Source organism: Papio anubis, chromosome 12 (genome assembly GCF_008728515.1).
Source record: "Papio anubis isolate 15944 chromosome 12, Panubis1.0, whole genome shotgun sequence".
NCBI lineage: Eukaryota > Metazoa > Chordata > Mammalia > Primates > Cercopithecidae > Papio > Papio anubis.
In genome coordinates this window covers 25143940-25164108 of record NC_044987.1, presented here as the reverse complement: position 1 = coordinate 25164108, position 20169 = coordinate 25143940, and the positions used below count along the sequence as shown (strand labels likewise).

The window sequence follows — 20169 nt, the reverse complement described above, 5'->3', positions numbered from 1 at the left end:
CTCCCTTCTTGAAACCACACAGGGCTTATCTTTGATTATTGGCCATAGCGCCTCTTACAAAGCCTTCCACTGTCGGTAAAGCTGCCTCAGCCTCAATTGGACAGATTTCTTTGCTCAAAACTAGCTGCCCCAATCCTAACAGCTTCCAGCTGAGCTGGTCTGACTGCTGCTGCTGTTTCTCAGCAGTCCACAGCTTTACCACACCACTTGAAAGTTTTGCACCAGTTCATCCTTAAAGCGTTTGCCTGCTCTCCCTTGCGGTCACGGGCAAGCTTGTCTGCATGACATACTCTACATCTACTGGCACCAAAAGCAACCCTTCTGGAGGCCTGCCAGGGAGCCAGGATAAAAAGTTAATGGGCTACAACGCAGGCTGGTTGGTGCTGAGCATGGCAGATGTGCTGGATCAAGGACCTCTCTGCTGCAGGAGAGGGCAGGCACTATCCTATGGATTTTGACTGCGGGCTCATTCCACTGTCAGGAAAGCCTTGACTTCTCTCATGGGAGTCTGAGTGTGTCTCTGTTCCAAACTTATTTAAGCAGTTACTCCTAGATGCAATGCCATGTTTTCCCAAAGACTCTTTGGCAGAAGATTCTTACCTGTATCTTTCATGAACTCCTTATAGACCGTGGCTCTTACTCCTTTTAGGTGTAGTATTCAATTTTGTTAATTTGAATTTAACAAGCATTTGTTAAGAGCCTGGATTGCTGAGATTACAACTGTGAGGAAGACAGACATACGTATGTTCTCTGAGATTATTGTAACAATTTTTTTTCATGTTTTCTGAAACTTTTAAGGTTTAATTTTTATATTTAAATCATTGATTCATTGGAACTTATTTTGGTGTAAGGAATGACACGGGAATATAATTGTAAATATCTTTAGATAGTGACCCATTTGTTCATTTGTTGAATAAGCCATTTCTGCCCTTCTCCCATGTATAATGCTCCCTTTATAATGGTAGAGTTCTTCTCCTTTGTTAGGAGTCAATTTGTTCTAAGTAAAATATTTTTACAGTTACTTCAATGGTAAAAAAAAAACATGCAATTTCCTGTGTCTCAAAAACATCTTATGCTAATACAATCTCAAATTTATACAGCAACTTTAATAATTAATATTTGGTAATCATAACATGACATAAAAATAGGTGTCATTAGTGAATTTCTCTAAAATATGGCTATGTATCTCAGTCATCTCTTTCATAACAATTACATTTTGTGCTCTTCAGAAAATACAATCAAAGCATTCATATGATTGTCAATGTTTATGAAATGAAATTCTAAGGCAAAAAATTAATGAAATTAATGTAAATTAAAGAGCTTATCACTACTATGTACTAGAGTATTTTCAGAGGAAAACTTAACAGAGCAAGCACCAACCACACAACTGCAAAGAGGTCTGTGTGTCGGCTATAACTTCATAGCACTCTACTCAGAGAGAATCCTGATTGACCTTCTTACATACAGGTAAAGTCTTATAAGCCAAAGCAGGGGTATTACATGAAATTCTTCATGTAAGTTGAACTTTTGCCATTTGAATGGCTATATCACAAGATATGCCTTTACTAAATCCAGTATGTATATGTGTCTACCTTTGGACCTACCATCCTGTTTTATTATCTGTCTCTTTATGCATCAACACTATACTTCTCTAATTATTGTAATTTAATGTGCTTTAATATCAGGCAAAGCTAACCCTCACCATTTATTTCTCATTTTCCAGAATTTTCTGTTTTATTCCTACATGTTTATTTTTCATTTGAATTTTAGGAATAATCTTGTGTAGTTGTTAAAAATATCTACTGAAATTTTATTGGAATTTAATGAGAGCTATGATTTCTTTACGGTGAATTGATTTCATTTTGATATTGAGTCTTCCAGGACAAGAACAAACTATGCTCTTACATTTTTTCACATCTTCTTTTTTGTACCTTTACAGAATTTAACAATTTAACATAGTATAATCTTGAACATTTCTTATTTAATTTCTACATTTTAGTACTTTTAGCTGCTATTTAAACAGGGTCTTTGCTAACTGATTTATTTTGTATGCAAGATCATTCATTTTTTATTTTTATTTATTTATTTTCTTGGAGACAGAGTCTCACTCTGTCCTCCAGGGTAGAGTGCAGTAGTGTGATCTCAGCTCACTGCAACATCCGCCTCTCAAGTACAAGCGATTCTTCTGCCTCAGCCTCCCAAGTAGCTGGCACTACAGGTGTCTGCCACCACACCTGGCTAATTTTTGTATTTTTAGTAGAGACAAGGTTTCACCATGTTGGTCACGCTGGTCTCAAACTACTGACCTTGTGATCTGCCTGCCTCGTCCTCCCAAAGTGCTGGGATTATAGGCGTGAGCCTCCGCACCTGGCCCATTAATTTTTGTATATTAATTTTGCACCAAGTGAGCTGAATTATGCTATTGTTTTAGAGTTTTTAAAGTTTTCCAGTTATATAATCATATAATTTTAAAATTTATCACATGTAAGGATTAACCCAGCAAGGAACTATCTATGTATTAAGAGGTTTTCCTTTTTATCGATAATGAACTTGAGATTGGATCAAATGCCTTCTTAGTCTCCACCAGAGATGATAAAAAGATTTTTTCTCTTTTATTTATTACTATGGTGAGTTATAACAAGAGAACTCCACTTATAGATGTGGCTATTCATTCTTTGAATGTGCTGTGTATTCTGTTTACTGATGCTTTATTTAGGATTATTGCATTAAAATTTCATGAGTAACATTGGCTCATGGATGTTTTTGTGTGCTATCTTTTGGGATCAATATTATAATTATATAATATTACATCCTAAACATAATGTGACATAGTTTAAAGAGTATAATAATTATATATTACATATGTAAAAGATTGATACAATCACTTCTAAAACATAAATACCTAATGGCTCTCTAATTAAATGCTCCCTGTTCATTTTTTTGTGTTTATTTTCTAATCGACTTAAATTTAGCTTCAAGTAGGTTTTTATTTTAAGAAAAAAATGGCATTTTTAGTTGGTTTTTGCATATTTGTATTTTTATTTTCTACTGCCACTGTATTTACATGAGAGTGTTGTGGCAGAAACTGCTGACTGCTCACCCAAGTCCATTTTTAATTCTCTTTGGGTACACAGTTCACTATATTTCCCAGTCTGCTTTGAGGTTAGGTGTAGCTATATGGTGAAATTCTAGATAAAGAAATATAAATGGAACTGATGTGTAGCCATTTTAGGCTTAACTTTGAAAACTTTCCATGCACTTACTGTGAACTAGGCACTGTTTTAGGAAATTGGGACAAGGCAGTCAACAAAGACCAACTCCCTGCTCTCTCTTCTCTCTCTCTCTCTTTATTTATTTATTTTATTATACTTTAAGTTCTGGGTTGCATGTGCAGAACGTGCAGGTTTGTTACATAGGTATACATGTGCCATGGTGGTTTGCTGCACCCATGAACCTGTCATCTACATTAGGCATTTCTCCTAATGCTATCCCTCCGCTAGCCCCCAACACCCCGAAAGGGCCTGGTGTGTGATATTCCCCTCCCTATGTACATGTGTTTTCATTGTTCAATTCCCACTTATGAGTGAGAACATGTGGTGTTTGGTTTTCTGTTCTTGTGTTAGTTTGCTGAGAATGATGGTTTCCAGCTTCATCCATGTCCCTGCAAAGGATGTGAACTCATCCTTTTTTATAGTTGCATAGTATTCCATGGTGTATATGTGCCAAATTTTTTTTATCCAGTCTATCACTGATGGGGATTTGGGTTGGTTCCAAGTCTTTACTATTGTGAATAGTGCCACATTGAGTGTATGTGTGCATGTGTCTTTATAGTAGAATGATGTATAATCCTTTGGGTATATACCCACTAATGCGACTACTGGGTCAAATGGTGTTTCTGGTTCTAGATCCTTGAGGAATCGCCACACTGTCTTCCACAATGGTTGAACTAATTTACACTCCCACCAACAGTGTAAAAGTGTTCTTATTTCTCCACATGCTCTCCAGCATCTATTGTTTCCTGACTTTTTAATGATTGCCATTTTAACTGGTGTGAGAACGTAAGGCCTGCTTTAAGACTGAAGAAAGATGATATGAAGAGAAGGAAAATTTGGGCAGAAAAAATAGTATGATAGAAACACAGGAGTATAAACTGTAGGTTATTTAGAAGACAGCAGACAGATTGGTGAGAACAGAATGTAAATGGTGATGAGGTAGGGATGGTGAGAAATGAGGGTGGTGAGATGAGCAAGCACCAGATTGTGCAAAGCCATACTAAAGGGTTTTATGTAACCAGTGAAGTAATATGTTGAGGTGTGTGGTGTCAGTCAAGTCACTCTGAAAGTGATCCACAGAATTACTCCAGCATTAGATCCAGATAATCTAGTCAAGCACTAGACTGGTGCTGGACAAGAAACTGGATGGCCACTAAGATGACAAGTTCAAGTGTCCAGGTAAGAGATGTTGAGAGTGGAGGTGGAGGTAGTTTGAGAGGGAAGAATAATGAGGTGAAAGAAAAGTGGGGCTGAGGGTGAGTCCAGGTCCTTAGTGTGGGTGGACAGTAGTCATTCACTTGGACTGGTATTTGGGACAGAGAGCAGGTGCATTCTAATCTACAGGATTGAAAACATTTAAATTTTGTCTCTATCTATCAGTTAGAAGGCTGCTTATCTAAAATTTAGGGAAAAATGTTTAAAGACATCTCTAGTTTGTGCTTGTGTTTTTTCTTCATAAATGGTCAATTTGGACAATTTTTTGGTGTTTTTCTATTGCCCTATAGTATAGGCTCAAGTCGTTTATGTATTTATTCAAGTTGTTTTTGTACCTTACTTTAATGAGGTTTCTTGCTTCTGTTCACAAATGTTTCCAATATTTACCTGCAAGCAGAATTGAATAAGCATGATTTCCAAGTGGATAGTTTATTCACAGCTTTCTTTAGAATTTTGAAAAGGTGTCAGAGTTGTCAGTGTAAAGTGTTCCCTCATTTCTCTTACGGTCTTTTCATGCTTTTTAATAAATGCTGATATAATTCTTACAGGAAATGAATAGTTATGAATCATAAGTCTAATAACTCAGCAAAATTGTTATTGCTATTTCAAAAAGGTGCCTGTTGAAGGTAAATTAGGACATTTGTCCAAATGATATTTTGGTGTTTATACATTTTTGGTGAAGCAGGTGTTTAAGGTACAAGAAAAGTTGTGAAGTTTCCTTGGAATTGACTCATAGATTAATAATTTGAGATTTTTTTTCTTTATGCTTACTAGGTTCAAAAACATACATACAAGAAAAGTGAATAAGTCATTGGTCATGTATTTTCTGTTTTGGCTTTTCTTTTTCTATCTTTACAAATTCACATTCACTCAGAATTAATTTTAAAATGTAATTATTAAAAGCAATTTACAAAGTTAAAACTATACCAATATAAAAAACTTCAAAATCTGGATACTTTGATATACTAAGGTTTCTATTGTCTGTTTTTAATGTTATGTCTGACATTTAAAAATATGTAGAATGCTGTTTTCCATTAGTCTAAAATACATAAATATCTGTTCTACCTATTTTAGAACTACATGAATTTATCAAAAATTTATAATTTCATTTATAATTTTGCACTTTTTTCATTCTTCACAGGCATTGAGTTTAGAGATTTACTGAATGATGTACTAGGTCAGCACTTTGTGCTTTTTTTTTTTTTTTTTTTTTTTTTGCCAAATGTAGCAATTTTTTTAAATCTTCTTTAAACTAAATGTTTACTTTTCATAGTATAGTTCCCTAATTCCTAGGTAAGCCTTCAAGTGTGCTAGGCAAAATAAATCTTCAATTTCACTAAAACAAAATTCTGATTTTGGTTGGTGACATTCTTTCCCTGCCAGGTTTTTCATATTTAGGTCTATGAATTTTTTTCCATAACACCATCTGTCTACTCTTTGGTCTTCTTTGAAACTGCCAGCATTCTTAGGCTAATGTGCGGGGAAGCAAAGCATATTCCAGAAAAAGAATGTGTGCTCTAAGATGTTGAAGCCTAACTATGGCTAAGTGTGTCAAAAGCTGATCCTATGCTAGAAGTAGGATTCAAGCAGACTCCTGTTTCTTCATTTTCAATTTCATTCCTCCAATTCTATTTTTTTTCTGCTTGCATTACTTTAAAAAACTTTCTTATTTTGAGATAATAATACTTACATGCCGTTGTAAGAAATAATACAGACAGATTGAGTATATTTAATCCACATTCTCCCAATTCTAACATCTTGCATAATTATAGTACAATATCACAACCAGAATATTGACATTAATACAACCCACCAATTTTATTCATATCTCTTCAGTTGTATATGTATTCATCTGTGTGTGTCTGTGGGTATGTTTTTAGTTCCATACAATTTTATCACAAGTGTAGATTTCTATATTTGCCACCATAGTCAAGATACAGAACATTTCCATCACTACAAAGATCCTTTGTGTTGCCCTCTTATAAGGACACCTCTCTCTCTCCTACCGTATACCCTGTTACTAACACCTAGCAATTACAAATCTGTTATCATTTCTAAAATTTTGCCATTTCAAAAATGTCATCAGTGGAATCATACAGTAAGTAATTTACTTTTTCCACTCAGCCGAATTTCCTAAATATTCATCCAGGTAGTTGCATGTATCAATAGTTCATTCCTTTTTATTACTAAGTAGTATTTCAAAGTATGGATATACCACAGATCATTTAACCATTTGCCCATTGAAAAACATAAAGGTTGTTTTCAGTTTGGGGCTATTAAAATAAAGCTGCTATGAACTTTTGTACACGGGTTTTTATATCAACATAAATTTCTCTGTCATAAATGCCCAAGAGTGCAATTGCTAGGTTGTATGGTAATTTCACTGTTTTATAAGAAACTGTCACACTTTTTGCCAGAGTGGCTGTATTATTTTTCATTGCTACCAGCAATGTATGAATAATCGAGTTTTTCTATATTTTATCAGCATTTGCATTGTTACTATTTTTATCTTAGTCATTTTGACAGGTGTGATTGGTGAGTTGTGTTTCTTATTTTTCTTTGTCGATCTTTTTAAAAATAGCTTTTTAATTTTTTTCAGTTTTATTGAGATAATTAACAAATAAAAAACATATATATTTAAGATGTAGAATGTGATATTTTGACATACACATACATGTGAAATGATTAACAACTAAGCTAATTAACATTTCCGTCACCTCACATAGTTACCTCTTGGTTGTTGTCATTATGATAATACTTAAGATCTATTCTCTTAGCAACTTTCAAATAACAAATACACTATTATAAACTGTGGTCACCATGCTTTTTATTAGGTCTCCAAAACTTATAATTTAAACTTGTACTCTTCGACCTCCCCATTTCCTCTAACTCTGGGCCACTAGTAACCACCCTTTTACTTTCTGTTTCTAGGAGTTCAGTTTTTTTAGATCCTACAGGTAAGAGGGATCACGTAGAATTTGTCTTTCTATGTCAGGCCTGTTTCATTTAGCATAATGCCCTCCAGATGCATCCATGTTGTCAAAAATGACAGGCTTTTCTTCTTAAAGACTAAATAATATTCTTCTCCCCCTCCTCTGGCCCCATGTGTGTGTGCACGTGTGTGTGCACGCGTGTAACACTTTATTAATTCAGCTGTCCATGGACACTTAGATTGTTTGTGCATCTTGGCTATCAGGGTTAATGCTACAATGAACATGAAATGCATGTATCTCTTTGAAATAGTGATTTTCTCTCCTTTGGATATATATCCAGGAGTGGGATTGCTGGCTCATATAGTAATTCTATTTTTGTGAAACCTCCATACTGTTTTCCATAATGGCTGTACTAATTTATAGTTGCTACCAATAGTGTATAAGGTTTCCCTTTTCTCCACAACCTCACCATTATTTGTCTTTTTTTTCTTTTTGATAGTAGCCACCCTAACGGGTGTGAGGTGATATCTCATTGTGGTTTTCTTTTTCATTTCTTTGGCATTAGTAATGTTGAGCCTTTTTTCATATACCCATTAGTCATTGTATGTCTTCTTTGGAAAAATGTCTATCCAAGTCCTTTCTCAAGTTTTTGACAGGTTGTTTTTGTGCTAAGGAGTTGTCTGAGTTTTTAATTTATTTTTGATATAACCACTTATTTCATATATGGTTTACAAACATTTTTGCCTATTCTGTAGGTTGCCTTTTCATGTTGTTAATTGTGTCCTTTGCTGTGCAGAAAACTTTCAGTTTAATATAATCCCACTTGCCCATTTTTGGCTTTTGTTCCCTGTGCTGTTGAGGTCATATCCAAAATGAAAAAATTATTGCCAAGACCAATGTCATGGACCTTTCCCTTTTTCATGTTTTCTTTTGGGAGTTTTATGGCTTTAGGTTTTATGTTCAGGTATTTATTTTGAGGTGATTTTTATGTAGAGTGTAAATTAAGGATCCAATTTTATTTGTTTTACATGTGGGTATTCAGTTTTCTCAACACCATTTATTGAAGACACTATTTTTTCCCCTATTGTGTATTCTTGATGCCTTGGTTGAAGATGTGTGGTTTTATTTCTGGGTATTCTATTCTGTTCCAGTAGTCTATGTTTCTGTTTTAATGTCAGTACCATACTATTTTGATTACTATTAGCTTTTTAATATAATTTGAAATCAGGAACTGTGATATCTCTAGCTTTATTCTTCTTGCTCAAGATTACTTTACCTATTTGAGGTCTTTTGTGGATCCACACAAATTTTAGTGTTTTTTCTTTTTTTTTTAAATTATACTTTAAGTTCTAGGGTACATGTGCACAACATGCAGGTTTGTTACATATATATACACATGCCATGTTGGTGTGCTGCACCCATTAACTCGTCATTTACATTAGGTATATCTCCTAATGCTACCCCGCCCACCTCACAACAGGCCCTGGTGTGTGACATTCCCCTTCCTGTGTCCAGGTGTTCTCATTGTTCAATTCCCACCTATGAGTGAGAACATGTGGTGTTTGGTTTTCTGTCCTTGTGATAGTTTGCTGAGAATCGATGGTTTCCAGCTTCATCCACGTCCCTATAAAGGACATGAACTCATCCTTTTTAAAGGCTGCATAGTATTCCATGGTGTATATGTGCCACATTTTCTTAATCCAGTCTATCATTGATGGACATTTGGGTTGGTTCCAAGTCTCTGCTATTGTGAATAGTGCCGCAATAAACATATGTGTGCATGTGTCTTTATAGCAGCATGATTTATAGTCCTTTGGGTATATACCCAGTAATGGGATGGCTGGGTCAAATGGTATATCTAGTTCTAGATCCTTGAGGAATCACCACACTGTCTTCCACAATGGTTGCACTAGTGCCCTTGGAATTTTGAAAGAGACTGCATTGAGTCGTAGATAGCTGTGGGATGCTTAGGGCATTTTAATAGTATTAATTCTTCTAATTCATGAACATCAGATGTCTTTCCATTTACTTGTGTCTTCAGTTTGTCTCATCAATGTTTTATAGTTTTCAGGGTATAGATCTTACACATTGGTTAAATTTATTCATAAATATTTTAAAAATGTGACTGTGAATGGGATTGTTTTCTTAATTTCTTTTTCAGAGAGTTCATTGTTAGTATATAGAAACACTACTGATTTTTGTATGTTGATTTTTTATTCTGAAAATTTACTTCATTCATTTCTTAGTTCTAATAACTTTTTTTGTGGAGTCTTTAGATCATGTTATCTGCCAGTGGAGACAATTTCACTTCTTTTCAGATTTGAATGACTTTCATTTCTTTTTCTTGCCTAGTTACTTTGGCTAGGAATTTTAGTACTGTGTTGAACAGATGTGACAAAAGTGGGCATTCTTGTTTTTTTCCTGATCTTGGAGGGAAAGTTTTCAGCTTTTTACTGTTGAACATGATGTTAGCTGTGGGCTTGTTATATACAAACTTTAAAGATAAATTAAGAAATACCTTCAGACAAACAAAAATGAGAACATAAAATTTGTGGGATACAGCAAAAGCAGTTCTAAGAGGGAAGTTTATAGCAACAAGTACCTATATAAAGATAAGAAAAAGATTTGAAGTAAGCAATCTAAATTTACACCTTAATAAACTGGAAAACAAACCCAAGATAATTTCAAAACTAGTAGAAGAAAAAAGTAGCAAAATCAGAACAGAAATAAATTAAATAGAGATGAGAAAAGCAATGGAAAAAAAATCAACCAAATTTAAGAGTCTGTTTTTTGAAAAGGTAAGTAAAATTGACAATCTCTTAGGGTAACTAAAAAAAGAGAAAAAAAAAATAAAATTAGAAATAAAAGAGGACACATTACAACTGATATTACAGATATGTAAAACATTATAAGAGACTGCCATGAACAATTAAATGCCAACAAGTTGGATAACCTGGAAGAAATGGACAAATTCCTAGAAACATACAATCTATCAAAACTGAATCATTAATAAATAGAACATGAACAGACCAATAATGAGTAAGGAGATTGAATCAATAATCAAAAATCTCCCATCAAAGAAGAGTCCAGGATCAGATGGCTTCACGGAATTCTATCAGACGTTAAAAATGAACTAATAACAGTCCTTCTCAAACTCTTCCAACAGATTGAAGAGAAGGTACCACTTTCAAACTCATTTTATGAGTCTAGAGTTACCTTAATTCTAATGCCATATAGGGACACAACAAGAAAAAAAAAAATTACAGGCCACTATCCCTGATAAACACAAACATAAAAATCCTCAACAAAACACTGGCAAACTGAATTCAACCACGCATTAAAAGCATTATATGCCATGATCAAATGAGATTTATTTCTGGGAAGCAACGATGGCTCAACCTACACAAATCAGTGAATCTGATACACTGCATTAGTAGAATGAAGATAAAAATAACATGACCATCTCAATAGATAAAGGAAAAGCATTTGATAAAATTCAATGTCTTTTCATAATAAAAACTCTCAACAAATAAGGCATAGAGGAATTAATTTTCTGATCATTGACATTATCTACTTTTTTCCTGTTTTGGATTTCATTAGTTTCTGCTCATTATCCTTATTATGTTCTTCCTTTTATCTGGTCTATGCTTACATTGCTCTTCTTTTTCTAGTTTCTTAGGACAGAAACTTTGTTATTGATTTGAGACCTTTCTTTTTTTCTAATGAAAACATTTACTGCTATAATTTTTCTTGTCAGCACTGCTTTAACTGGATCCTACATATTCTGATACATGTTTTGAAATTTTTATTCAATTGTATTTAAAAAATTTCCCTTGAGATTTCCTATTTAGCCCATGGATTATTTAGAAGTGTGTTGTTTAATTTCCAGTTATTTGGAGATTTTTCTAATGTATTTCTACCATTCATTTCTAGCTTGATTCCATTACAGTCAAAGAACATACCTTATATAAATTCAAGATTTTAAAATTTGTTGATGTTTGTTTTATGGTTGAGAACTTGGGCTACCCTGGTGAATGTTCTGAACTACTTGAAAACAAAAATATTCTGATAATTTTGTCTGAAGTGTTTTCTATATGCCAATTAGATATTATTGGTTAGTTGTGTTGTGCAGTTCTATATTCTTGCTGATTTTCTATCTGGTGGTTCTATCATTTCCTGAGAGTAAGATAGAAAATTCTCAGCTATAATTTTGGATTTGTCTATTTCTCCTTTTAACTGTATTAATTTTTGCTTCATGTATTTTGAGGCTCTGTTGTTTGGCACATGCACACTAGGATTATTATGTTTACCTGGTGGATTGATCCTTTTATTATTATGTAATATAATGTTCCTCTTTGTGTCTTATAGTTTTCTTTTGTTTGAAGTCCACCTCATTTGATATTAATATAGTGACTTTTGCTTTTTGGATTACTGTTTGTTTGCATGATATATCTGTTTTCAATTGTTTACTTACAACTCACCTATGTCTTTGTATTTGAAGTGAATTTCATAGACAGCATATTGTTGTATCATCTTTTTATCCACTTTGGCAGTATGTTTTCATCACTGTATTTAGACCACTTAAATTTGATGTAATTATTTAGTTGTTAGGGCTTAAGTTTCCCATTTTATTATTTGTTTTTGTTTTCTGTTGGTCTGTTTCTTCTTCCTCTTCATTTTTTCTTAACTTCCTGTGGGGTACTTGGGCAGTTTTTAGGATTCCATCCTGATTTATATATAGTATTTTTTAGTATTTGCTTTGTATAGTTTTCTTAGTAGTTGCTGTATTACACTATACATATATGTCTATGTACACATGCATGATATATATGCACACACACTAGTGTATATAGATAACAATATATATACACATACATGATATATATATACACACTAGTGTATATATATATGACACTATACACATACATGATATATATATACACACTAGTGTATATATATAACACTGTATATATATATAAAACACTATACACTATATATACACACACACTATGTCATGTAATGTAATGCCTACAGCAACTACTAAGAAAACTATACAAAGCAAATACCAAATATATAAAATACATATATAAATACTCTATGTATTATAAATATGTTGCAATATATAGTGTGTACATATGTATACATAATGTGTATATTTTTATATGTGTATATATACACACTATATATATATTCCAACATTCCGTATAGTATGTGTAAGTATATACACACTACATACATATATATAAAACTTATCACTGTCTACTTGCAGTTAAATGTAGAAAGATTACTTCCATTTAGTTCCCTTTACCCTCCAACTTTTTAGGTATAATTGCCTTAAGTGTTTTCTCTATGTACATTGAGCACTGTATCAAATGACATTATAATTTTTGCTTTAATTATCAAGTGATTCAAGGAACCTATGAAAAAGACTATTATATTTGCCCCATTTTTAGTCATTCCAACATTCTTCTTTTCCTTTGAAATTTAAAATCCTCTGTTATCAATTCCTTTCCTTGAGCCATTCTTTAAGGGAAGGCTTTCTAGTAACACATTCTCTTAGTTTATTTTCATCCGAAAATGTTTTATTAGCCGTACATTTCTGAATAGTATTTTCATCAGGTATAAAATTTCCTTCCTTTGACAGTTCTTACCTTTCAGTACTTGGAAAATGTGTTACTTACTTCTGGCCTCCATGGTTTTACAAGGGAAACCTGCAGTCATTTGAATTGGAATTCTCTTATTAGTAATGTATTATTTCCCTCCAGTTGCTTTCAAGACTTTTTTCTTTGATTTTTTATTTTTTAGAAGTTTAATTATGCTGTGTCCCAGCATGTATTTTGTTATATTTATTCTCTCTGGGGTTCACCCAGCATCTTGAATCTGTAGGTTTATGTTGTTTGTTGTTTGTTTTTTTGTCAAATTTAGGCAATGTTCAGCCATTATTTCCACAAATTTTTTTTTTAGTATCTCTCTTTTTCTTCTCTTTTCCTATAATTCCAATGATATAAATATTAGCTCATTTGTTATTGTCTCACAGGTCCCTGAGGCTCTATTTATTTTTATCTACTTTATTTCTTCTGTTCAGATTGGATAAGTTGTCTCTTTTTTCTTTTTTTTTTTTTTTCTTTTTTCTATGAGATAGGGTCTCACTCTGTCACCCAGAGGAGTGCAGTGGCACAATCTCAGCTCACTGCAGCCTCAAACCTCTTGGCTCAAGCAATCTTCCCACCTCATCCTCCGGAGTAGTTGGGACTACAGGTGTGAGTCACCATGCCCAGCTAATTGTTGTTGTACTTTTTGTTTTGCCATGGTTTTGACAGGGTTTTGCCATGTTTTCCAGGCTGGTCTCAAACAAAATTGGATTAATTCTAATATGTCTTGAGATTCATTGATTCTATCCTCTTCACTTTACTACTGAGCCTGTTATGTGAGCCTTTGTTATAGTATCTTTAAGTTCTACAATTCCCATTCGGTTCTTTTTTTAAAATTTTACTTTAAGTTTTGGGATACATCTGCAGAACGTGCAGGTTTGTTACATAGGCGTACGTGTGCCATGGTAGTTTGCTGCACCTGTCTACCCATCATCTAGGTTTTAAGCCCTGCATGCATTACTATTTGTCCTGATGCTCTCCCTCCCTTCACCCCCTAGCCTCTGACAGGCCCTGGTGTGTGTTGTTCCCCTCCTGTGTGTTCTCATTGTTCAGCTGTGTCCATGTGTTCTGTTGTTCAACTCCCGCTTATGAGTGAGAACATGCGGTGTTTTGTTTTATGTTCCTGTGTTAGTTTGCTAAGGATAATGGATTCCAGCTTCATCCATGTTCCTGCAAAGGAGATGATCTCATTCCTTTTTATGGCTGGATAGTATTCCATGGTGTATATGTACCACATTTTCTTTATCCAGTCTATCATTGATGGGCATTTGGGTTGGTTTCATGTCTTTGCTATTGTAAATAGTGCTGCAATAAACATACGTGTGCATGTGTCTTTATAGTAAAATCATTTATATTCCTTTGCATATATACCCAGTAATAAGATTGCCGTGTCAAATGGTATTTCTGGTTTTAAATCCTTGAGGAACCACCACACTGTGTTCCACAATGTTTAAACTAATTTACATTCCCAAAAACAGTGTAAAAGCATTCCTATTTCTCCACAGCCTTGCCAGCATCAGTTATTTCTTGACTTTTTAATAGTCGTCACTCTGACTAGCGTGAGATGGTATCTCATTGTGGTTTTGATTTGCATTTCTCTAATAATGAGTGATTTTGAGCTTTTTTCATATGTTTGTTGTCCACATAAATGTCTTCTTTTGAGAAGTGTCTGTTCATGTCTTTTGCCGACTTTTTGATGGGTTGTTTTTTTTCTTGTAAATTTGTTTAAATTCCTTGTAGATTCTGGATATTAGCCCTTTGTCAGATGGGTAGATTGCAAAAATTGTCTCCCATTCTGTAGGTTGCCTTTTCACTCTGATGATAGTTTCCTTTGCTGTTCAGAAGCTCTATAGTTAATTAGATCCCATTTGTCAATTTTAGTTTTTGTTGCAATTGCTTTTGGCATTTTCGTCATGAAATCTTTGCCTGTGCCTATATTCTGAATGGTATTGTCTAGGTTTTCTTCTAGGGTTTTATAGTTTGGGGCTTTACATTTAAGTCTTTACTTCGTCTTGAGTTAATTTTTGTATAAAGTATATGGAAGGGGTCCAGTTTCAGTTTTCTGAATATGGCTAGCCAGTTTTACCAGCACCATTCATTAAATAGAGGATCCTTTCCCTATTTCTTCCTTTTGTCAGGTTTGTCAAAGATCAGATGGTTGTAGATGTGTGGTGTTATTTCTGAGGTCTCTGTCCTGTTCCCTTGGCCTATGTGTCTGTTTTGGTACCAGTACTATGCGGTTTGGTTACTATAGCCTTGTAGTATAGTTTGGAGTCAGGTAGCCTGATGCCCCCAGCTTCGTTCTTTTTGCTTAGGATTTTCTTGACTATATGGGCTGTTTTTTGGCTCCATATGAAATTTAAAGTAGTTTTTCCTAATTCGGTGAAGAATGTCAATGATAGTTTGATGGGAATAGGATTGAATTTATAAATTACTTTGGGCAGTATGGCCATTTTTATTGTATTGATTCTTCCTATTCATGCACATGGAATCTTTTGCCATTTGTCTGTGTACTCTCTTATTTCCTTGAGCAGTGGTTTGTAGTTCTCCTTGAAGAGGTCCTTCACATCCCTTGTTAGCTGTATTCCTAGGATGTTATTCTCTTTGTAACAATTGTGAATGGGAGTTCATTCATGATTTGGCTCTCTGCTTGTCTATTGTTGGTATATAGGAATGCTTGTGATTTTTGTACATTGATTTTGTATTCTGAGACTGCTAAAGTTGCTTATCAGGTTAAGGAGTGTTTGAGCTGAGATGATGGGGTTTTCTAAATATAGAATCATGTCATCTACAAACAGAGACAATTTGACTTCCTCTCTTCCTGTTTGAAAACGCTTTCTTTCTTTCTCTTGCCTGATTGCCCTGGTCAGAACTTCCAATACTATGTTGAATAGGAGTGGTGAGAGAGGGCATCCTTGTCTTGTGCTGGTTTTCAAAGGGAATGCTTCAAGTTTTTTTCCCATTCAGTATGATATTGGCTGTGGGTCTGTCATAAATAGCTCTTATTATTTTGAGATATGTTCTATCAATATCTAGTTTATTGAGAGTTTTTAACACAAAGAGATGTTGAATTTTATCAAAGGCCTTTTCTGCATCTATTGAGATAATCATGTGGTTTTTGTCTTTGCTTGTGTTTATGTGATGGATTATGTTTATTGATTTGTGTATGTTGAAGCAGCCTTGCATCCTAGGGATGAAGTCAACTTGATTGTGGTGGATAAGCTTTCTCATGTGCTGCTGTATTTGGTTTGCCAGTATTTTATTGAGTATTTTTGCATCAATGTTCTTCAGGGATATTGGCCTGAAGTTTTCTTTTTTTTTTTGTAACTCTGCCAGGTTTTGGTACCAGGATGATGCTGTGGCCTCATAAAATGAGTGAGGGAGGAGTCTTTCCTTTTCGCTTGTTTGGAATTATTTCAAAAGGAGTGGTACCAGCTCCTCTTTGTACCTCTGGTAGAATCTGACTGTATCCGTCTGGTCCTGGGCTTTTTTTGGTTGGTAGGCCATTAATTTCAGAATTAATTTGGTTGGTAGGCCTCAATTTCAGAACTTGTTATTGGTCTATTCAGAGATTTGACTTCTTCCTGGTTTAGTCTTCGGAGGGTGTATGTGACCAGGAATTTATCCCTAGGTTTTGTAGTTTATTTGCAAAGAGGTATTAATAGTATTCTCTGATGGTAGTTTTTATTTCTGTGGGGTCAGCATAATATCCCCTTTATGATTTTTTATTGTGTCTGATTCTTCTCTCTTTTCTTCTTCACTAGTCTAGATAGTGGTCTATCCATTTTGTTAATTTTTTCAAAAAACCAGCTCCTGGATTCCTTAATTTTTTGAAGGGTTTTTTGTTCATCTATCTCATTCAGTTCTGTTCTGATCTTAGTTATTTCTTGTTTTCTGCTGGCTTTTGGATTTGTTTGCTCTTGCTCCTCTAGTTCTTTTAATTGTGATGTTAGGGTGTCAATTTGAGATCTTTCTAGCTTTCTGATGTGGGCATTTCATGCTATAAGTTTCCCTCTTAACACTGCTTTAGCTGTGTCCCAGAGATTCTGGTACATTGTCTCTTTGTTCTCATTGGTTTCAAATAACTTCTTGATTTCTGCTTTAATTTCATTATTTACCAAGGAATCATTCAGGAGCAGGTTGTACAATTTCCATGTAGTTGTGGGGTTTTGAGTGAGCTTTTTAATCTTGAGTTCTAATTTGATTGCATTGTGGTCTGAGAGACTGTTATTATTTCACTCTTTTGCTGAGGAGTGTTTTACTTCCAATTATGTGGTCGGTTTTAGAATAAGTGCCAGGTGGCACTGAGAAGAATGTATATTCTGTTGATTTTGGGTGGAGAGTTCTGTAGATGTCTATTAGGTCCACTTGATTCAGAGCTGAGTTCAAGTCCTGAATATGCTTGTTAATTTTCTGTCTTGTTGGTATGTCTAATATTGACGGTGGGGTATTAAAGTCTCCCACTATTATTGTGTGGGAGTATAAGTCTCTTTGTAGGTCTCTAAGAACTTGTTTTATGAATTGGAGTGCTGCTATATTGGGTGCATATATATTTAGGATAGTTAGCTCTTCTTGTTGCATTGATCCCTTTACCATTATGTGATCTTTTTTGGTTTAAAGTCTGTTTTGTCAGAGACGAGGATTACAACCCCTAAATTTTTTTTTTTTTTTTTTTTGCTTTCCTTTTACTTGGTAATTTTTCCTCCATCCCTTTATTTTGAACATATGTGTGTTTTGCACATGAGATGTGTCTCCTGAATACAGCACATTGATGGGTCTTAACTCTTTATTCAGTTTGCCAATCTGTGTCTTTTAATTGGGTTATTTAGCCTGCTTACATTTAAGGTTAATATTGTTATGTATGAATTTGATACTGTCATCATGATGCTAGCTGGTTGTTTTGCACCCTAGTTGATGCCATTTCTTCATAGTGTCATTGGTCTTTGTGTTTTGATGTGTTTCTGCAATGGTTGGTACCATTTTATCCTTTCCATATTTATTGCTTCCTTCAGGAGCTCTTGCAAGGCAGGCCTGGTGGTGATGAAATCCCTCAGCATTTGCTTGTCTTTGGATTTTATTTCTCCTTCATTTATGAAGCTTAGTTTGGCTGGATATGAAATTTTGGGCTGAAAATTCTTTAAGAATGTTGAATATTGGCTCCCACTGTCTTCTGGCTTGTAGGGTTTCTGTAGAAAGATCTGCTGTTAGTCTGATAGGCTTCCCTTTGTAGGTGATCTGGCCTTTCTCTCTGGCTGCCCATAACATTTTTTTACCCTTCATTTCAACCTTGGAGAATCTGACAATTATGTGCCTTGAGTTTGATCTTCTCGTAGAGTATCTTTGTGGTGTTCTCTGTATTTCCTGAATTTGAATGTTGGCCTGTCTTACTAGGTTGAGGAAGTCTTCCTGGATGATATCCTGAAGAGTGTTTTCCAAATTGGTTCCATTCTCCCCAATCAGTTGCAGGTTTGGTCTTTTTATATAGTCCCATATTTCTTGGGGGTTTTTGTTCGTTCCTTTTCACTCTTTTTTTCTCTAGTCTTGTCTTCCTGTCTTATTTCAGCAAGATGGTCTTCGAACTCTGATATTCTTTTTTTTTTTTTTGCTTGATCGAATCAGCTATTGATACTTGTGTATGCTTCATGAAGTTCTTGTGCTGTGTTTTTCAGCTCTATCAGGTTATTTATGTTCCTCTCTAAACTGGTTATTCTAGTTAGCAGCTCCTGTAACCTTTCATCAAGGTTATTAGCTTCTTTGCATTGAGTTAGAACATGCTTCTTTAGTGCAATGGAGTTTGTTATTACCCACCTTCTGAAGCTTATTTATGTCAGTTCATTCAACTCATCCTCCATCCAGTTCTGCACCATTGCTGGAGAGGTGCTGCGATCATTTGGAGGAGAATTAGGCACTCTGGCCTTTTGGGTTTTCAGTGTTTTTTTGTTGATTATTTCTCATCTTCATGAGTTTGTCTAGTTTTGATCTTTGAGGCTGCTGACCCTTAGATGAGGTTTTTGTGAGGACTTTTTTAATTGATGCTTTTGTTGTTGCTTTCTGTTTGTTTTTCTTTCAATGTCAGGTCCCTCTTCTATATGGCTGCTGCAGTTTGCTGGGGGTTCACTTCAGGCCCTATTCGTCTGGTTCACTCCAATGCCTGGAGATGTCACTCGAGAAGGCGGGAGAACAGCGAAGATGGGTGCCTGCTTTTTCCTATGGGATCTCTGACCTCAAGGGGCACCTACCTGATGCCAGTAGGAACACTTCAGTATGGGGTGTCTAACAACCCCTGTGTAGGGTCTCACCCAGTTGGGTGGTGCGGGGAGCATGACCAGTTTAATGAAGCACTTTGGCTGCCCCTTGGTGGAGGGGGTGTGCTACATTTGGGAGAAAACCCGCCCATTTGGGCTGCCCAAATTCCTCAGAACTAGCAGGAGCAAAGAGTAAGTCTGCAGGTCCCCAGAGACTATGGCCACCCCTCCCCCTAGGTGCTCAGGCCCAGGGAGATGAGGGTTCTGTCCCTGAGCCCCTGGCTGGAGTTGGAGTTCCTACAGGGAGGCCTCGCCCAGTGAGGAGGGATGGGTCAGGTCACAAATTTAAATTTGTATAAGGACTTTGGACAACCTTGGGCACTCTCTACTAAAGCAAAACACGAATACTCTATGTCCCAACAATTTTGTTCCTGGTTACATACTCAAAAAAAAAAAAAAAAAAAAGGAATGCTGATATCTACTAATGGACATGTGAAAAACTGTTCATAGCTTTATATAATGGCTCTATACTAGAAACAACCCAAATAATAGATTTACTAAATTTTGGCTTATTCATATGGAGTTATGCACCACAACAATGAAAAATCAGCGAACTCCTGCTTTATGCACCAATGGAATTAATCTTACAGACCTGATGATTAGTGGAAGAGTACTAACACAAAAGAGTATGTACTATATAAAGCCACATATATGAGGTTCAAGAAGAAGCAAAACCAATGGTGACAGAGGCCAGAACAGTGGTCATCTCTGCAGGAGCAGCATATTGACTGAGAATGGGCATGATGGAAACTGCTGGTGCTGAAAATGTGCTGTATCTTCATGTGTGTGTTGG

At 35.1% G+C, this 20169-nt stretch overlaps 1 long non-coding RNA gene across 2 annotated transcripts in view; it reads right to left on the bottom strand.

Moving 5' to 3' along the window:
• Positions 1–662: 662 nt before the first annotated feature.
• LOC116269687 overlaps positions 663–20169 on the bottom strand; it is a 44312-nt gene continuing 24805 nt past the window's right edge. For both annotated transcript variants that reach the window (XR_004177370.1, XR_004177369.1), the window contains exons 3-4: positions 4823–4874; positions 663–720 (exon numbers count right to left, since the gene is read on the bottom strand). This is a non-coding gene — a long non-coding RNA (uncharacterized LOC116269687). The remainder of the gene's footprint in view (positions 721–4822; positions 4875–20169) is intronic.